Consider the following 16,989-nt stretch of genomic DNA (forward strand, 5'->3'; position numbering starts at 1 on the left):
GTCTTCCCTAATTTCTTGATATAACTTGTAAGGAATAGCACTTACACTAGCACCCATGTCACATAAACCATGATAACAGTAATATCCTATTTTAACTGAAATGACAGGCAGGCCAACAACTGGTCTATTTTTATCCCTTTTTTCAGGTTTGGCAATTCTAGCAGCTTCTGCATAGAAGTAGATAACATGCCCATCCACATCTTCTTCTAAGAGATCTTTAACCATAGCAATATTAGGTTCAAATCTAATTTGTTCATCTGGTTTAGGTGTTCTAACAGAGCTTTTGTTAACCACAGTTGAAACATTAGCATGTTCCTTTATCCTATCAGGAAAAGGAGGTTTCTCAATATAAGCAGTAGGAACAACTGGATCAACATTATAAAGTGTAGTTTCTGCTTTAACTAGTACCGGTTCTTTAGTTTCTTCTTTAATAGGTGGGTGATATTTAAGCCACTTCTCTTTAGGGAGTTCAACATGAGTAGCAAATGATTCACAAAAGGTGGCTACTATCTCAGAGTCAAGTCCATATTTAGTGCTAAACTTTTGAAAAGCATCAGTATCCATAAAAGATTTAACACAATCATACTTAAGTTTTATACCCGAATCTTTACCTTCATCGGGTTCCCAATCTTCAGAGTTGCATTTAATTCTTTCTAGAAGATCCCACCGGAATTCAATAGTTTTCTTCATAAAAGAACCAGCACAAGAAGTATCCAGCATGGTTTGATCATTGCGAGAAAGTCGAGCATAAAAATTCTAGATAATAATTTCTCTTGAGAGCTCATGATTGGGGCATGAATATAACATTGACTTAAGCCTACCCCAAGCTAGAGCGATACTTTCTCCTTCATGAGGCCAAAAATTATATATATAATTCCGATCACGATGAACTAGATGCATATGATAATTTTTTTGGTGGAACTCCAATTTCAAACGATTCCAATTCCATGATCCAATATCATCGCATAGCCTATACCATGCCAATGCTTTTCCCTTAAAAGATAAAGGGAAAACCTTTCTCATCACCTCATCTCCGGGTAAACCTGCAAGCTTAAACAATCCACAAATTTGTTCTACATATATCAAGTGCATATCAGGATGTTCAGTTCCATCTCCTGTGGATTAGCTAGTAGTTGTTCTATCATACCCGAAGGAATTTCATATTCAATATTTTAAGTAGGCTTTGTAGGTTGAGGGGTAGCTAATTGTGGTTCCGGACGAGGTGAAGATACCCCGAACAAACCCATCAAAGGATTATTTTCCATAGTAACAAGTGACAATAAATTTCAGCACACTATATAAATGTTTCCTTACCGAATTCCACTTACCAAAGGCGCTTCACTCCCCGGCAACGGCACCAGAAAATAGCCTTGATGACCCACAAGTATAGGGGGTCAATTGTAGATCTTTTTGATAAGTAAGAGTGTAGAACCCAACCAGGAGCAGAAGGAAATGGCAATTAGTTTTCAGTAAGGTAATGTCTGCAAGTGCTGAAATTGTAAGTAGCGAGTAGTTTGATAGCAAGGTAATTTGTAAAGAGCAAGTAACAATAATAGTAACAAGTATGCAGCAAGGTAGCCCAATCCTTTTTAGGCGAAGGACAGGCCAAGACGGTCTCTTATGATAAGCAAAGCGTTCTTGAGGGTACACGGGAATTTCATCTAGTCACTTTCATCATGTTGGTTTGAATTGTGTTCGCTATTTTGATAATTTGATATGTGGGTGGACCGGTGCTTAGGTGTTGTTCTTACTTGAACAAACCTCCTACTTATGATTAACCCCCTTGCAAGCATCCGTAACTACGAGAAAAGTATTAAGAATAAATTCCAACCATAGCATTAAACTCTAGGATCCAATCGGTCCCTTACGGAATAGTGCATAAACTGGGGTTTAAGTTTCTATCACTCTCACAACCCACCATCTATTTAATACTCCACAATGCATTCCCTTTGGCCCAAATATGGTGAAGTGTCATGTAGTCGATGTTCACATGACACCACTAAGGGAATAACAACATACATACTATCAAAATATCGAACACATATCAAGTTCACATGATTACTTGCAACATGATTTATCCCGTGACCTCAAGGACAAATATAATTACTCACAAACAATAAACATGCTCAAGATCAGAGGGGTATTAATATGCATAATGGATATGAACATATAATCTTCCACCAAATAAACCATATAATAATCAACTACAAGATGTAATCAACACTACTAGTCACCCCCTAGCAACAATCTATAGTTCCGGTAACAAGATTGAATACAAGAGATGAACTAGGGTTTGAGATGAGATGGTGCTGGTGAAGATGTTGATGGAGATTGCCCTCCCCAAGATGGGAGAGTTGTTGGTGATGATGATGACGATGATTTCCCCCTCCGGGAGGTAAGTTCCCCCGGCAGAATCGCTCCGCTGGAGGGCAAAAGTGCTCCTGCCCAAGTTCCGCCTCAAGACGGCGGTGCTTCATCCCGAAAGCCTCCTCCTTATTTTTTCTAGGTCAAAATGACTTATATACCAAAAGATGGGCATCGGAGGTGGGCCGTGGAGGCCACAACCCACCAGGGCGCGCCTGGGGGGCCTGGCGCGCCCAGGTGGGTTGTGCCCACCTGGTGGCCCCCCTCTGGTGTTTATTGGCTCCAGTATTTCTAAAATAATCCATAAAAAATCTCCGTGAAGTTTCAGCTCATTTGGAGTTGTGCAGAATAGGTGGCCTGACATAGCTTTTCCAGGTCCAGATTTCCAGCTGCCGGAATTCTCCCTCTTTGTTTGTTCCTTGCACATTATGAGAGAAAAGGCATTAGAATTACTCCAAAAAGCATTACTATGGATAAAAACATTGTAAATAACAGTAAGAAAACATGATGCCAAATTGATGTATCACCTTGCACCCCATAGGGAGAAGGCACCATCAAAATACATGATCCATTCTTGGGGCGCTTCCTTGCCGGGGGTAATTGTCTCCAACACTTCTTCGTCAGGGGTAGGCGTCCACTCCGCAATGAACTCTGCTAGTGCTCTGCTTTGAAGGGCTCATGTGCTCTCAAACTTCAAACCAAAGCTGGACAACTCCAAAGCCCACTCCACTATCCTGCGAGTGGCTTCGGGGTTCCTCAGTATGCGTTGCAAGGGGAAGCGGGTGACTACCGTGATCTCGTGGGCTTGGAAGTGGTGGTGCAGTTTCCTTGAGGCCATGATGAGGCCAAAAATCAACTTTTGCACGCTAGAGTACCTCGACCTAGCCCCCTACAGCAAGGAGCTGACAAAGTACACTGGCCGCTGCAACACCTTCTTCCTTGCCGCGACCACAGAACTATCTCCGTCACCCCGCTCTTCCTTTTTTTGATCTGCAACTGACCTTGCTTGGATGAATCTGCCTTCCTCGCCAGAGAGGACGGTGGTTGCGGCTGTTGCTTCATCCACCTCCCGCGGTGCCACCAGCGCTGCACTAACCACTTGATTGGTCGCCGCTAAATATAGCAGCAACGACTCTTGTGGTTTAGGAGAGACTAAGGTGGGAACAAAGGAAAGGTAGGTCTTCAAATCTTGTAGCGCAGCGTCCGCCTCCGGGGTCCACTCCATGGGCCCTGCTTTCTTCAAGACTTTGAAGAACGGTAGGGCGCGCTCGGCGAACTTGGAAATGAACCTGCTTAGCCCGGCAACACATCCAGTCAAACGCCTCACGTCTTTAACTATCTTGGGTGATTGAATATGCTCAATCGCCTTGATCTTGTCGGGGTTGTCCTCTATCCCCCGGTGGGACACAAAGAAGCCAAGTAGCCTACTAGAAGGAATGCCAAACACACACTTCTCTAGATTCAGCTTCAAGTTGATCTTGCGTAGGCTGGCAAAGGTTTCTTCCAAGTCCTGAATGAGAGTTGACTTGTTCTTGGCTTTGACCACTATGTCATCCATGTAGGCTTCAATATTTCTGTGCAACTGAGACTCAAAGCCAATCTGTACTACCCTTGCAAAAGTGGATCCAATGCTTTTTAACCCAAAGGGCATCCGTACAAAGCAGTACGTGCCACATGGGGTTATAAACGCGGTCTTCTCTTCATCTTACTTGGACATGAAAATCTGGTGGTACCCGGAGTAGGCATCCAAGAAGGAAAGCATGTCGCACCCGGAGGTGGAATCCACGATCTGGTCGATGCGCGGCAAGGGGAATGGGTCCTTCGGGCACACTTTATTTAGATCAGTGAAATCTATGCAAAGCCTCCATTTCCCATTCGCCTTGCGCACTACCACTGGATTTGCCAACCAATTAGGATGCAATACCCCTCTTACCAAACCAGCCGCCTGAAGTTTCTTGATCTCTTCGGCAATAAACTGCTGCCGCTCCAAAGCTTGCTTTCTGACCTTTAGTTTGACGGGCCGGGCATGTGGGCTGACAGCAAGGTGGTGCTCGATTACCTCCCTGGGAACACCAGGGATGTCAGATGGTTGCCAAGCAAACACATCGACATTCGCCCGCAGGAAGGCAACAAGCGCGCTTTCCTATTTGTCGTCGAGGGTGGCGGCACTGACAGGAAATGTACCATCAGCGCCAACCAGCCTTGTCGGGACCTTCTTCATAGCGGGTGCAGTAACCTTTGATCTCTTGCTATTGGAACTCTCCGGCAAGTCATCAACAGGTGCAGCGCCCTCCGGAGAGGTGCGCTTCCCGGATTCCTTGATAGCATCCTTGCTAGCTTTCTTCCCTTTCTTGCTTTCCTTGGCAAGAGCGGTAGCTTCCGTAGCCTCTGTCGCGACTGCCTCCCGGTACATCTTGTCCACGCATATGATTGCGTCCTTCTTGTCTGATGGAATGGAAGTCACGACCATTGGTCCTGGCATCTTCAGCGTGTTGTAGGCATAGTGAGATGCCGCCATGAACTTTGCCAGGGTTGGGCGACCAAGGATTCCATTGTACGGCAGGGGGAGGTCAACCACATCAAACACGGTCTTCTCATTCCGGTAGTTTAACTCCCCTCCAAATGTTACCGGTAGTGTGATCTTCCCCTTAGGACGACTCCTACCGGGGTTGATCCCTTGAAAAGCACTAGTATCCTCGAGCTCTTCGTCTACTATCTGGAGCTTGCTGATGACCTTGGGAGATATCATATTCAACCTGGCCTCGCCGTCGACAAATATCTTTGTGACCTTGAGGTTGCGGATCATTAGTGAGACCAACAATGCCAAACACCCCACTGCGGTGGTGCGGTCAGGGTGGTCATCTTCATCAAAGATGATGGGCGTGCGGGACCACTTGAGTAGATTCCGGGAATCTGCCACTGACTCCACAACATTGACTTCACGCGCCCACTGTATAAGCTGGCTATGGGAGGAATGCAAGGATGCACCTCCGTCAATGCACAAGGCGTCAGTGGCCTTCTAGAACTCCTACTCACTGGTTTCATCCTCCTCCCCTTCATCACTCTCGTCATTGCATCCCTTCTTCTCACGTCCTTTGGCGGGTTCCCCTTGATGCTGAGGGACCTTGCCAGGACGACCACCTTTGCCACCTCGGGCCTTTCCCGCCAGGACCATCTTGATCTCTCTCCTTGTCACGCTTCTCGTACTCAGCCTTCTGCTTTTTGACGAGTTGCTCAACCTAATGACACTCTTGAAGATCATGGCCCTTGGTCCGATGGATCTTGCAGTACAGCCCGTCAGCCTTCCCAGCCTTCTCGGTAGTCGCGGCTTCCCGGCAATCAGTGCACGTGGCAATTTCCTTGTCGGGAACCTCGGTCTTGGCCTTCTTACCGGTACTAGGAGTGCTCGATCATTCCATAGCTGACACGTCTCCAACGTATCTATAATTTTTGATTGTTCCATGCTATATTATATTCTTTTTTGGATGATTAATGGGCTTTATTATACACTTTTATATTATTTTTGGGACTAACCTGTTAACCGGAGGCCCAGCCCAAATTGCTGTTTTTTTGCCTATTTCAGTGTTTCGAAGGAAAAGGATATCAAACGGAGTCCAAACGGAATGAAACCTTCGGGAACGTGATTTTCGGAACAAACGTGATCCAGAGGACTTGGATTCTACGTAAAGAAATCAACGGAGAGCACGAGGTAGGGGGCGCGCCCACCTCCCCCCAGGCGTGCCCTCCACCCTCGTGGGGCCCATGTTGCTCCACCGACGTACTTCTTCCTCCTATATATACCCATACACCCTGGAAACATCATATACGGAGCAAAAACCCTAATTCCACCGCCGCAACCTTCTGTACCCGTGAGATCCCATCTTGGGGCCTTTTCCGGCGTCCTGCCAGAGAGGGCATTGATCACGGAGGGCTTCTACATCAACACCATAGCCTCTCCGATGATGTGTGAGTAGTTTACCTCAGACCTTCGGGCCCATAGTTATTAGCTAGATGGCTTCTTCTCTCTCTTTGGATCTCAATACAAAGTTCTCCTCGATCTTCTTGGAGATCTATTTGATGTAACTCTTCTTTTGCGGTGTGTTTGTCGAGACCGATGAATTGTGGGTTTATGATCAAGTTTATCTATGAACAATATTTGAATCTCCTCTGAATTCTTTTATGTATGATTGGTTATCTTTGCAAGTCTCTTCGAATTATCAGTTTGGTTTGGCCTACTAGATTGATCTTTCTTGCAATGGGAGAAGTGCTTAGCTTTGGGTTCAATCTTGCGGTGTCCTTTCCCAGTGACAGCAGGGGCAGCAAGGCACGTATTGTATTGTTGCCATCGAGGATAAAAAGATGGGGTTTATATCATATTGCATGAGTTTATCCCTCTACATCATGTCATCTTGCTTAAAGCATTACTCTGTTCTTTTGAACTTAATACTCTAGATGCATGCTGGATAGCGGTCGATGTGTGGAGTAATAGTAGTAGATGCAGAATCGTTTCGGTCTACTTGTCGCGGACGTGATGCCTATATACATGATCATACCTAGATATTCTCATAACTATGCTCAATTCTATCAATTGCTCGACAGTAATTTGTTCATCCACCGTAATATTTATGCTCTTGAGAGAAGCCACTAGTGAAACCTATGGCCCCCGGGTCTATTCTCCATCATATTAATCTTCCAACACTTAGCTATTTCTATTGCCGTTTATTTTACTTTGCATCTTTATTTCTCTTTATCATAAAAAATACCAAAAATATTATCTTATCATATCTATCAGATCTCACTCTCGTAAGTGACTGTGAAGGGATTGACAACCCCTTTATCGCGTTGGTTGCGAGGTTCTTATTTGTTTGTGTAGGTGCGTGGGACTCGAGCGTGCATCCAAACCCCGTGAAACTTTCCACCGTTCCGTTTATCATGACACGTTCATCATTGTCATATTGCCTTGCATGATCATGTAGTTGACATCGTAATTGTGGCAAAGCCACCGTGCATATTATCATACATGTCACTCTTGATTCATTGCCCATCCCGGTACACCGCCGGAGGCATTCATGTAGAGTCATACTTTGTTCTAGTATCGAGTTTTAATCATTGAGTTGTAAATAAATAGAAGTGTGATGATCATCATTCATAGAGCATTGTCCCAAAAAAAAGAGAAAGGCCAAAAGAAGAAAAAAAAGGAAGGCCCAAAAAAAGAAAATAAAAAGGGGCAATGCTACTATCTTTTTCCATACTTGTGCTTCAAAGTAGCACCATGATCCTTATGATAGATAGTCTCTTGTTTTGTCACTTTCATATACTAGTGGGAATTTTTCGTTATAGAACTTGGCTTGTATATTCCAACAATGGACTTCCTCAAATGCCCTAGGTCTTCATGAGCAAGCAAGTTGGATGCACACCCACTTAGTTTCTTTTGTTGAGCTTTCATACATTTATAGCTCTAGTGCATCCGTTGCATGGCAATCCCTACTCCTCACATTAACATCAATTGATGGGCATCTCCATAGCCCGTTGATTAGCCGCGTTGATGTGAGAATTTCTCCTTTTTTGTCTTCTCCACATAACCCCCATCATTATATTATATTCCACCCATAGTGCTATATCCATGGCTCACGCTCATGTATTGCGTGAAAGTTGAATTTTTTTTTAGATTACTAAAGTATGAAACAGTTGCTTGGCTTGTCATCGGGATTGTGCATGATGAGAGCATTCTTGTGTGATGAAAATGGAGCGTGACCAAACTATATGATTTTGTAGGGATGAACTTTCTTTGGCCATGTTATTTTGAGAAGACATAATTGCTTAGTTAGTATGCTTGAAGTATTATTACTTTTATGTCAATATTAAACTTTTATCTTGAATCTTCGGATCTGAATATTCATACCACAATTAAGACGGTTACATTGAAAATTATGCTAAGTAGCATTCCACATCAAAAAATTCTGTTTTTATCATTTACCTACTCGAGGACGAGTAGGAATTAAGCTTGGGGATGCTTGATACATCCCCAACGTATCTATAATTTTTGATTATTCCATGCTATATTATATTCTGTTTTGGATGATTAATGGGCTTTATTATACACTTTTATATTATTTTTGGGACTAACCTATTAACCGGAGGCCCAACCCAAATTGCTGTTTTTTTGCCTATTTCAGTGTTTCGAAGGAAAAGGATATCAAACGGAGTCCAAACGGAATGAAACCTTCGGGAACGTGATTTTCGGAACAAACGTGATCCAGAGGACTTGGAGTCTACGTAAAGCAATCAACGAGGACAGCACGAGGTAGGGGGCGCGCCCACCTCCCCCAGGCGCGCCCTCCACACTCGTGGAGCCCACGTTGCTCCACCGACGTACTTATTCGTCCTATATATACCCATACACCCTGGAAACATCATATACGGAGCAAAAACCCTAATTCCACCGTCGCAAACTTCTCTACCCGTGAGATCCCATCTTGGGGCCTTTTCCGGCGTCCTGCCGGAGGGGGCATTGATCACGGAGGGCTTCTACATCAACACCATAGCCTCTCCGATGATGTGTGAGTAGTTTACCTAAGACCTTCGGGTCCATAGTTATTAGCTAGATGGCTTCTTCTCTCTCTTTGGATCTCAATACAAAGTTCTCCTCGATCTTCTTGGAGATCTATTTGATGTAACTCTTCTTTTGCGGTGTGTTTGTCGAGACCGATGAATTGTGGGTTTATGATCAAGTTTATCTATGAACAATATTTGAATCACCTCTGAATTCTTTTATGTATGATTGGTTATCTTTGCAAGTCTCTTCGAATTATTAGTTTGGTTTGGCCTACTAGATTGATCTTTCTTGCAATGGGAGAAGTGCTTAGCTTTGGGTTCAATCTTGCGGTGTCCTTTCCCAGTGACAGCAGGGGCAGCAAGGCACGTATTGTATTGTTGCCATCGAGGATAAAAAGATGGGGTTTATATCATATTGCTTGAGTTTATCCCTCTACATCATGTCATCTTGCTTAAAGCATTAATCTGTTCTTTTGAACTTAATACTCTAGATGCATGCTGGATAGCGGTCGATGTGTGGAGTAATAGTAGTAGATGCAGAATCGTTTCGGTCTACTTGTCGCGGACGTGATGCCTATATACATGATCATACCTAGATATTCTCATAACCATGCTCAATTCTATCAATTGCTCGATAGTAATTTGTTCATCCACCGTAATATTTATGCTCTTGAGAGAAGCCAGTAGTGAAACCTATGGCCCCCGGGTCTATTCTCCATCATATTAATCTTCCAACACTTAGCTATTTCTATTGCCGTTTATTTTACTTTGCATCTTTATTTCTCTTTATCATAAAAAATACCAAAAATATTATCTTATCATATCTATCAGATCTCACTCTCGTAAGTGACCGTGAAGGGATTGACAACCCCTTTATCGCGTTGGTTGCGAGGTTCTTATTTGTTTGTGTAGGTGCGTGGGACTCGAGCGTGGCCTCCTACTGGATTGATACCTTCACTACTGGAATCAGCTAATTTGCCATCTGCCAGCTCTTTGTCGTCTGCTAGCTGACGGCAAAGAAGCTCTTTGCCATCAGCTACCCAAAAGCAGACGGCAAAGAAACGGCAGACGACAAAACAGGCCTTTGCCATCTGCCGGCTCTTTGCCGTCCGCTGGCTAACGGCAAAGAGAGAGGTGGCCCCCACCCCCCCGCCCGTTTAGAAAAACTTAACGCCCCACCTCTTTGCCATCTGCTAGCAGACGGCAAAGAGAGATAAAGACGGACGACAAAGAGCAGACTAACTAACGGCCCCCACCCCCCGCCCGTTACTCTCTCTTCTCCCCCTCTCTCCTCCCCGACGCGCCCCGCCACCAGATCCCACGTCGACCGCCGCCGCCCGCCGCCGCCCCCGCCCCCCGTCGCCCGCCGCCGCCCTCGCCCCCGCACCCGCTTGGCACGTCGCCCCACCACCCCTCCGCCCCCACCCCACCCGCCGACGCCCCGTCGCCCCGCCGCCCGGCGCCGCCCCCGCCGCCCGGCACCGCCCCCGCCACCGCCCCCGACGCCCCGTCGCCCCGCCACCCGCCACCGCCCCCCGCCGCCCGGAGCCTCCCCCGCCGCCCGGCGCCGCCCCCGGCACCGCCGCCCGGCGCCCCCCCCCCGCCACCGCCCCCGCCGACCGTCCCATTGCTCCGGTGAGGGACTACTTCTTTTTTTTTTCTTCTGTTTTTTCATTTTTTTGTTTAATTGTTAGTGCTAGATTGTGTTAGTGTTAGTGTTAGAAAAGAATGAGAAGAAGTAGAAGTAGTAGAAGAAGTAGAAGAAGAAGAAAAGAGAACAAGTAGAAAAAAGATGAAAAAAGAAAAAGAAGAAAAGAAGTAGAAGAAGAAGAAAGGAAGAATAGAAAAGATGTACAAAAAAGATGTAAAAAGAAGAAGAAAAGAAGTAGAAGAAGTAGAAGAAGAAGAAGAAGAAGAAGAAGAAAGGAAGAAACGAAAAGAAGTAAAAAAGTAGAAAAAAGATGAAAGAGGAAGAAGAAGAAGAAGAAGAAGAAGAAGAAGAAGAAAGGAAAGAAGAAGAAGAAGAAGAAGAAGAAGAAGAAGAAGAAGAAGAGAAAGAAAGAAGAAGAAGGATAGAAGGAAACACCCCGACCCCTTGACCCCGACACCCCGACCCCCTGACCCCTGACCCCGACACCCCGACCCCGACACCACACCCCGACCCCGACACCACACCCCGACACCCGACCCCCCGACCCCCTGACCCCGACACCCCGACTCCGACACCACACCCCGACCCCGACACGACACCCCGACACCCGACCCCCTGACCCCCTAACCCCGCAACCCCGACACCACACCCCGACACCCGACCCCGACTCCACCCCGACACCCGACCCCCTAACCCCCTGACCCCGACACGACACCCCGACCCCCCGACCCCGAAACAGCACCCCGACCCCGACACGATACCCCGACCCCCGACACCTCCCGAAAAGGTGTTCTTTGGCCTTGCAGAGGCCGATGGGGTCATATATTTGTGAATTATTAGTTAGGTCATATATTTTTCGATTTTGTTATGAAAACATCATATATGATTGTGTTGATCGGGTAGATTTAAATGTGCAGTTGTTTCATCGCTGCGAGGTTTGGTGGTCGACGACCACGCCGTGCGTTTGACGAGCTCTGCCCCTTCGTTCGTGGGTGAGCACAAATGACATGTCCTCCTCCCCCGTTAATTATTTGCTCTGTTCCGGTGTTCGTGCCGATGAAACTTGATAGCTAGCTATATATGTGTCTTGAATCATCAGTATGCGTAACCAATATGTGTCTCCCGTTCGAAAGCGTCCTAGTTATAAATATGCATGCATTTGCATATTTATAACCTTGATTCTTTCGAATTGTCCAACGCTATCCATGGACAGCACGAGTATGTTTAGATTGGGTTCGTTTTCCCATATGCTTTGCTCCAGATCTGACGCATAAGTTTCGTCAGTGCGTCCCCTGTTGTTCTCCGGGTACACATCCTCTCTGTTTATTGCAGAGACGGGTATCAGGAGAACAGCGGGGAGGTGCTGCCGAAATTTTGCGTAGGATGGGAAAATGAACCCAATCTAAACATACTCGTGTGGGATTAGGACCTATCATTACCTATTAGAGTGTAGGTTGCATGGACGTAATAAAATTGACAAAGTAGATCAACTAATGAATATATACATGGTGAATTATATATATATATATATATATATATATATTTGTTGTGTGTCTAGTAACTCTGAAAGTCAAGATGAGTGATCGTGCGTGGATGTACACCGGTCACACTGGTCAGAACAAATGGAGCACTAAATGGTTCACAAAAACCAAGGGGTTTGTGCAAGCCGCATTTGCAAATGGCCAGAGGAAAACCTGGTGCCCCTGTTTACGGTGCGGCAATTGGGAAAAGAGGACAGAGGCTGAAATGGGCAAACACCTGCAGAAGAGTGGTTTTATGCCCGATTTTACGGTGTGGACATTTCATGGTGAGTCTGCCCAACGTGACCGAGCTGAGGTGGATCATCGTCGCACCGACGAGCATGGTACCGGGATGGAAAACATGGTGCAAGACTTCGATGATGCTCGGGATTCGGACGTGGAGATGGAGGAATCTGCAAAGGCCTTCAATGAAATGTTGGAGTCTTCAAAACGTCCGCTCCATGAGCACACTGAGCTTTGTCAGTTGGATGCCATCTCACAAGTAATGGCTCTGAAGGCTCAGTTCAACTTGGGCAGAGAATGCTACGATGCAATGATGACAGTATTTGGACGCTTTCTACCCAAAGGCCATGTAATGCCTGCAAACCTGTACCAGTCGGACAAAATCCTCCGTGCACTGAAGATGCCCTATGAGAAGATACATGCCTGTGAGAAAGGATGTGTCTTGTTTAGGCTTGACTATGCGGACTTGAACTATTGTCCCATTTGCAAGTCTTCCAGGTATGTTGTGGTAGACAACGGTATGGGTGAGAAGACACAGACCAAAATCCCCGTTAGTGTTCTTCGGTATATGCCAATCGTACTAAGACTTCAACGTCTTTTCATGGTCGAAGAGACGGCCAGACAGATGACATGGCACAAAACGGGCAAAAGAACCGAACTAGATGCAGATGGGAATCTGATGATCGTACACACATCGGATGGTGTTGCGTGGAAAAAGTTTGATGAATTACATGCTGACAAAGCGGCAGATCCGAGGCATCCTCGAGTCGGCATCAGCACGGATGGGTTTAGTGTGTTTGGTATGACGGCAGCCCAATACAGTTGTTGGCCCATATTTGTCTTTCCACTCAATCTCCCCCCCCCCCCCCCCCCGGACAGATTATGCAAAGAAAGAACATTTTCCTGACGTTGATAATTCCAGGGCCCAACTATCCGGGGAAAAATATGAATGTGTACATGCAGCCGCTTAAGGACGAATTGCAAGAAGCCTGGGATAATGGGTTCAAGACATACGATGCCTATAGCAAACGGAACTTCATAATGCGTGTCCGGTACATGTACTCGACGCATGACTTGCCGGCGTATGCGCTATTCGTTGGCTGGTGTGTGCATGGAAGGTTCTCGTGCCCCACATGCAAGGGAGCTCTTGAGTTTCATTGGCTTCAGGCCGGTCAGAAGTTTTCTTGCTTCGACATGCATAGACAGTTCCTGAATCCTCGCCATAAGTTCAGGAAAGACAAGAAGAACTTCATCAGAGGTAGAGTTGTCAAAAACTCTGCACCACCTGCATTGACAGGCCAACAGACCCTGGATCAGTTAAACGCTCTCGAGCCAGATCCAGAGCGTCCAGGGTACTTCAAGGCGTATAATTCTAAGCACGCCTGGACTCACAAAACATGCTTATGGGATCTGCCTTACTTCAAAGACCTCCTTTGCCCACACAACATCGACGTGATGCACACTGAGAAGAATATCGCCGAGGCACTTTTTGGTACATTGTTCGGCATAGATGGGAAGTCAAAGGATAATACTAAGGCTAGAGTCGATCTAGAGGCGCTATGTGATAGGCCGTTACAAAACATGAAAGAACCGAAAGGAAAGCAGAACTGGACGAAGCCAAAGGCATGGTTCAATCTTGGAAGGCCAGCTATGAGGGAAATTATCTTGTGGGTGAAAATGCAGTTGATGTTCCCCGATGGGTATGCAGCGAATCTAAAGAGGGGAGCCAGTCTTAATAAATTGAAGATATTTGGTCTCAAGAGTCATGATTGGCACATATGGATTGAGCGGGTAATGCCGGTGATGTTGCGTGGCTTCATCCCTGAGGATGAATGGCTAGTACTGGCAGAACTCAGCTATTTCTTCCATGTTCTTTGTGCAAAAGAACTATCGCCTGGCGTGCTAGAAGAAATGGAAGAGTTGGCACCGGAGTTGATCTGCAAGTTAGAGAAGATCTTTCCACCGGGCTTCTTTAATCCAATGCAGCATTTGATTTTGCATCTCCCGACCGAGGCAAGATTGGGGGGGCCCGTGCAAAATCGTTGGTGCTACCCAACTGAGAGGATGCAGAAGACGCTTCGACGAAAATGTAAAAATAAACGTAGAATTGAAGCATCGATGGCTAAGGCATTCATCACTGAGGAGGCGGCAAACTTCGTGACAGCACACTACGAAGCCAAAAATCGTCATTTACATAATCCGAAGCCTTGGTACAATGCTGACGACCCTAAAAAGGGTGGATCCAACCTCAGCCTATTCAAAGGGAATCTCGCACCAGCCAGTGTTTCAAATCCAGTATCTTTGGATAACGAAGAATGGCGGACCATTTCATTGTATATCTTCAACAACCTGATAGAAGTGCGGCCGTACATCGAGTAAGTTCACGGTACATTGTTTCGCAACTTCTATTTCCTTTGAACTGCTCTTATTCCTGGATATTTCATACAGTCGATACGTCGCCTTATTCTCGTATGGAGCGGTGATCCAAAAGGATTCTGTCGAAGAGTATGAGCTTCTCGCAAAGCAAGGAGGCGGCTATCCCGGTTTCATATCTTGGTTCAAACAAACGGTAATTTCTATTAGACAATTTCATTTCATTCGCTAATTTGTGCGTAATGCAACAATCCTTTCATATTAAACTTGTAGGCTAATTCAGAGTCTATGGACGCCGAATTGAGACAAGTCGCTAATGGTTTTGACTATAAGGTCCGTTCATTTGACAAATACGACATCAACGGGTATCGCTTTCGTACCTATGGCAAAGAGCTATCTATGGCCGACCGAAAGTCTACAAATTGTTGTGTATCTGCTATCGGCGAAGGAGGTACCGAGTATTATGGGAGAGTTGAAGCAATTTATGAACTTCTATTCTATGGTGAAAACCCACCGAATGTCGTAGTCTTCAAATGTTATTGGTTTCAGCCGAAGGAGACTAGAAGGACTCATGAACATATAGGGCTAGTTGAAATCAACCAAAGCACCCATTTAGATGTTCCTGATGTCTATATTACGGCTCAACAGGCGACCCAAGTATTCTATCTACCGTGGGCCTGCCAAACTAATCCAAATCTGAAAGCTTGGGATGTCGTTTATGAAGTGCCGCCACGTGCTAGACTATCTCCCCCAAAGGAAGAGGATTATGAACCTCACATTAACCCAGATACATATGAAGGAGAATTATTCCAAGAGACACGTCTTTCCAAAAAGCGTTTCAAGAACCGCTATACTTCACCCCAAAACATTGAAGTAGACAGCGACAGTGAATCCGACATCACCCCAGAGGAGGAACAAGAAGAGCCGGAACATGAAGAGGTTACTGCTGCGGATGACCTGTCAATGCTTGACCGATTACGTCAAGGTGGCCTTCCACATGTTGATGCCACTGAACCCTATGAGCACGTCATTGATTATAGTGATGATGATGATTATGCATTTATTGATGATACTGATCGAGATTATTAGTAGTGTCAGGTATTAAATTTTTTTATGTTGTACTTGATGATGATACACTTAAGTGATACACATATTATTATTCATGTCGGTCTTTTTTTTATGTTGTACTAATTTCGTTTACTGTTTGTCATGGCAGATGTTGAAAGATGGTGGGCGCTGGTCGGGAGCGCGCCAAGGCCCCTTCTTCGTCGGCGCGTGGTGTGAGGTCTTCCATTCCACACGCACCTCTCCGCCGAGCGTTGCTGGATAGTATGGCGACACCGTCGGGCCCTTCTTCGTCGACCGCGGTGCCCAGCAGGGGACGAGGTAAGAAGAGAGGAGGTGGGGCACGTCGTCGCGGGAGAGGAGGTAGGGTGACTGCTACGGCGCCTTCCTCGCCGCCACCCCCAGCTGTTTCACCCGAGCACGTGACTACTAGGGTGGACTCGTCCGAGGAGGAGGCTACACGGACTCCAGTCCACGAGCCTCCGGTCCACGGGTCTTGGGCCCACGAGCCTCGGGTCGACGGGCCTTCGGCCCACGAGACCCCGGAGGAGCACACGTCTGGATGGGGTACCTGGCCGGATCAGCCCGAGGAGCCGAGTGGCCATGCTGATGATGGCGGGGAGCCGACTGATATTGAGGAGGAGGGGGGCACCGTCTACCAGCGTGGTTGTACACGGCTCCCGTCCGTGTCGGCGACCCGCGAGCAGAGGTGGTTGATTTTCCCTGATGGGGAGTGGTAAGTGCATTTAATATTTTTGTACCTTCTGCATTCACGTTTCTTCAAATAACTAATGCGTTGGCCTTGTCATGCTGCAGGGGTTGGGACCACCATCATAGTGTCCGCCGGCCCAACTCCATCCTTGGAGTTCTTTGTCGGCAAAACTTCCCGGGGTTTGTCACGTTGCCTGGTGAGGGTCGGCTTCCAGAGCTTGGATTGAGCTGGGAGCACTACATGGCTGCCTCGGCCCCGCCGGATGAGATTATCGACGGTGTCTTGTGCAAGACGAGGGCAGACGTGGTGATCAGAAAGTTCTGGGTAATTTCTCCTTTACACAATTAAAAATCTTGAACTAGATAGTTATTAATTGTACTAATCAATATTGTCTCATTTGATTGCAGACATTCTACAAGTGTGAGGAGGGATACGAGGAGGACGCGGCAAATGTTATCGATAACATTTGCAAACGCCTACTACAGAACTTACGGCATGAGGCTCGG

Source organism: Aegilops tauschii, chromosome 6 (assembly GCF_002575655.3).
Source record: "Aegilops tauschii subsp. strangulata cultivar AL8/78 chromosome 6, Aet v6.0, whole genome shotgun sequence".
Lineage (NCBI taxonomy): Eukaryota > Viridiplantae > Streptophyta > Magnoliopsida > Poales > Poaceae > Aegilops > Aegilops tauschii.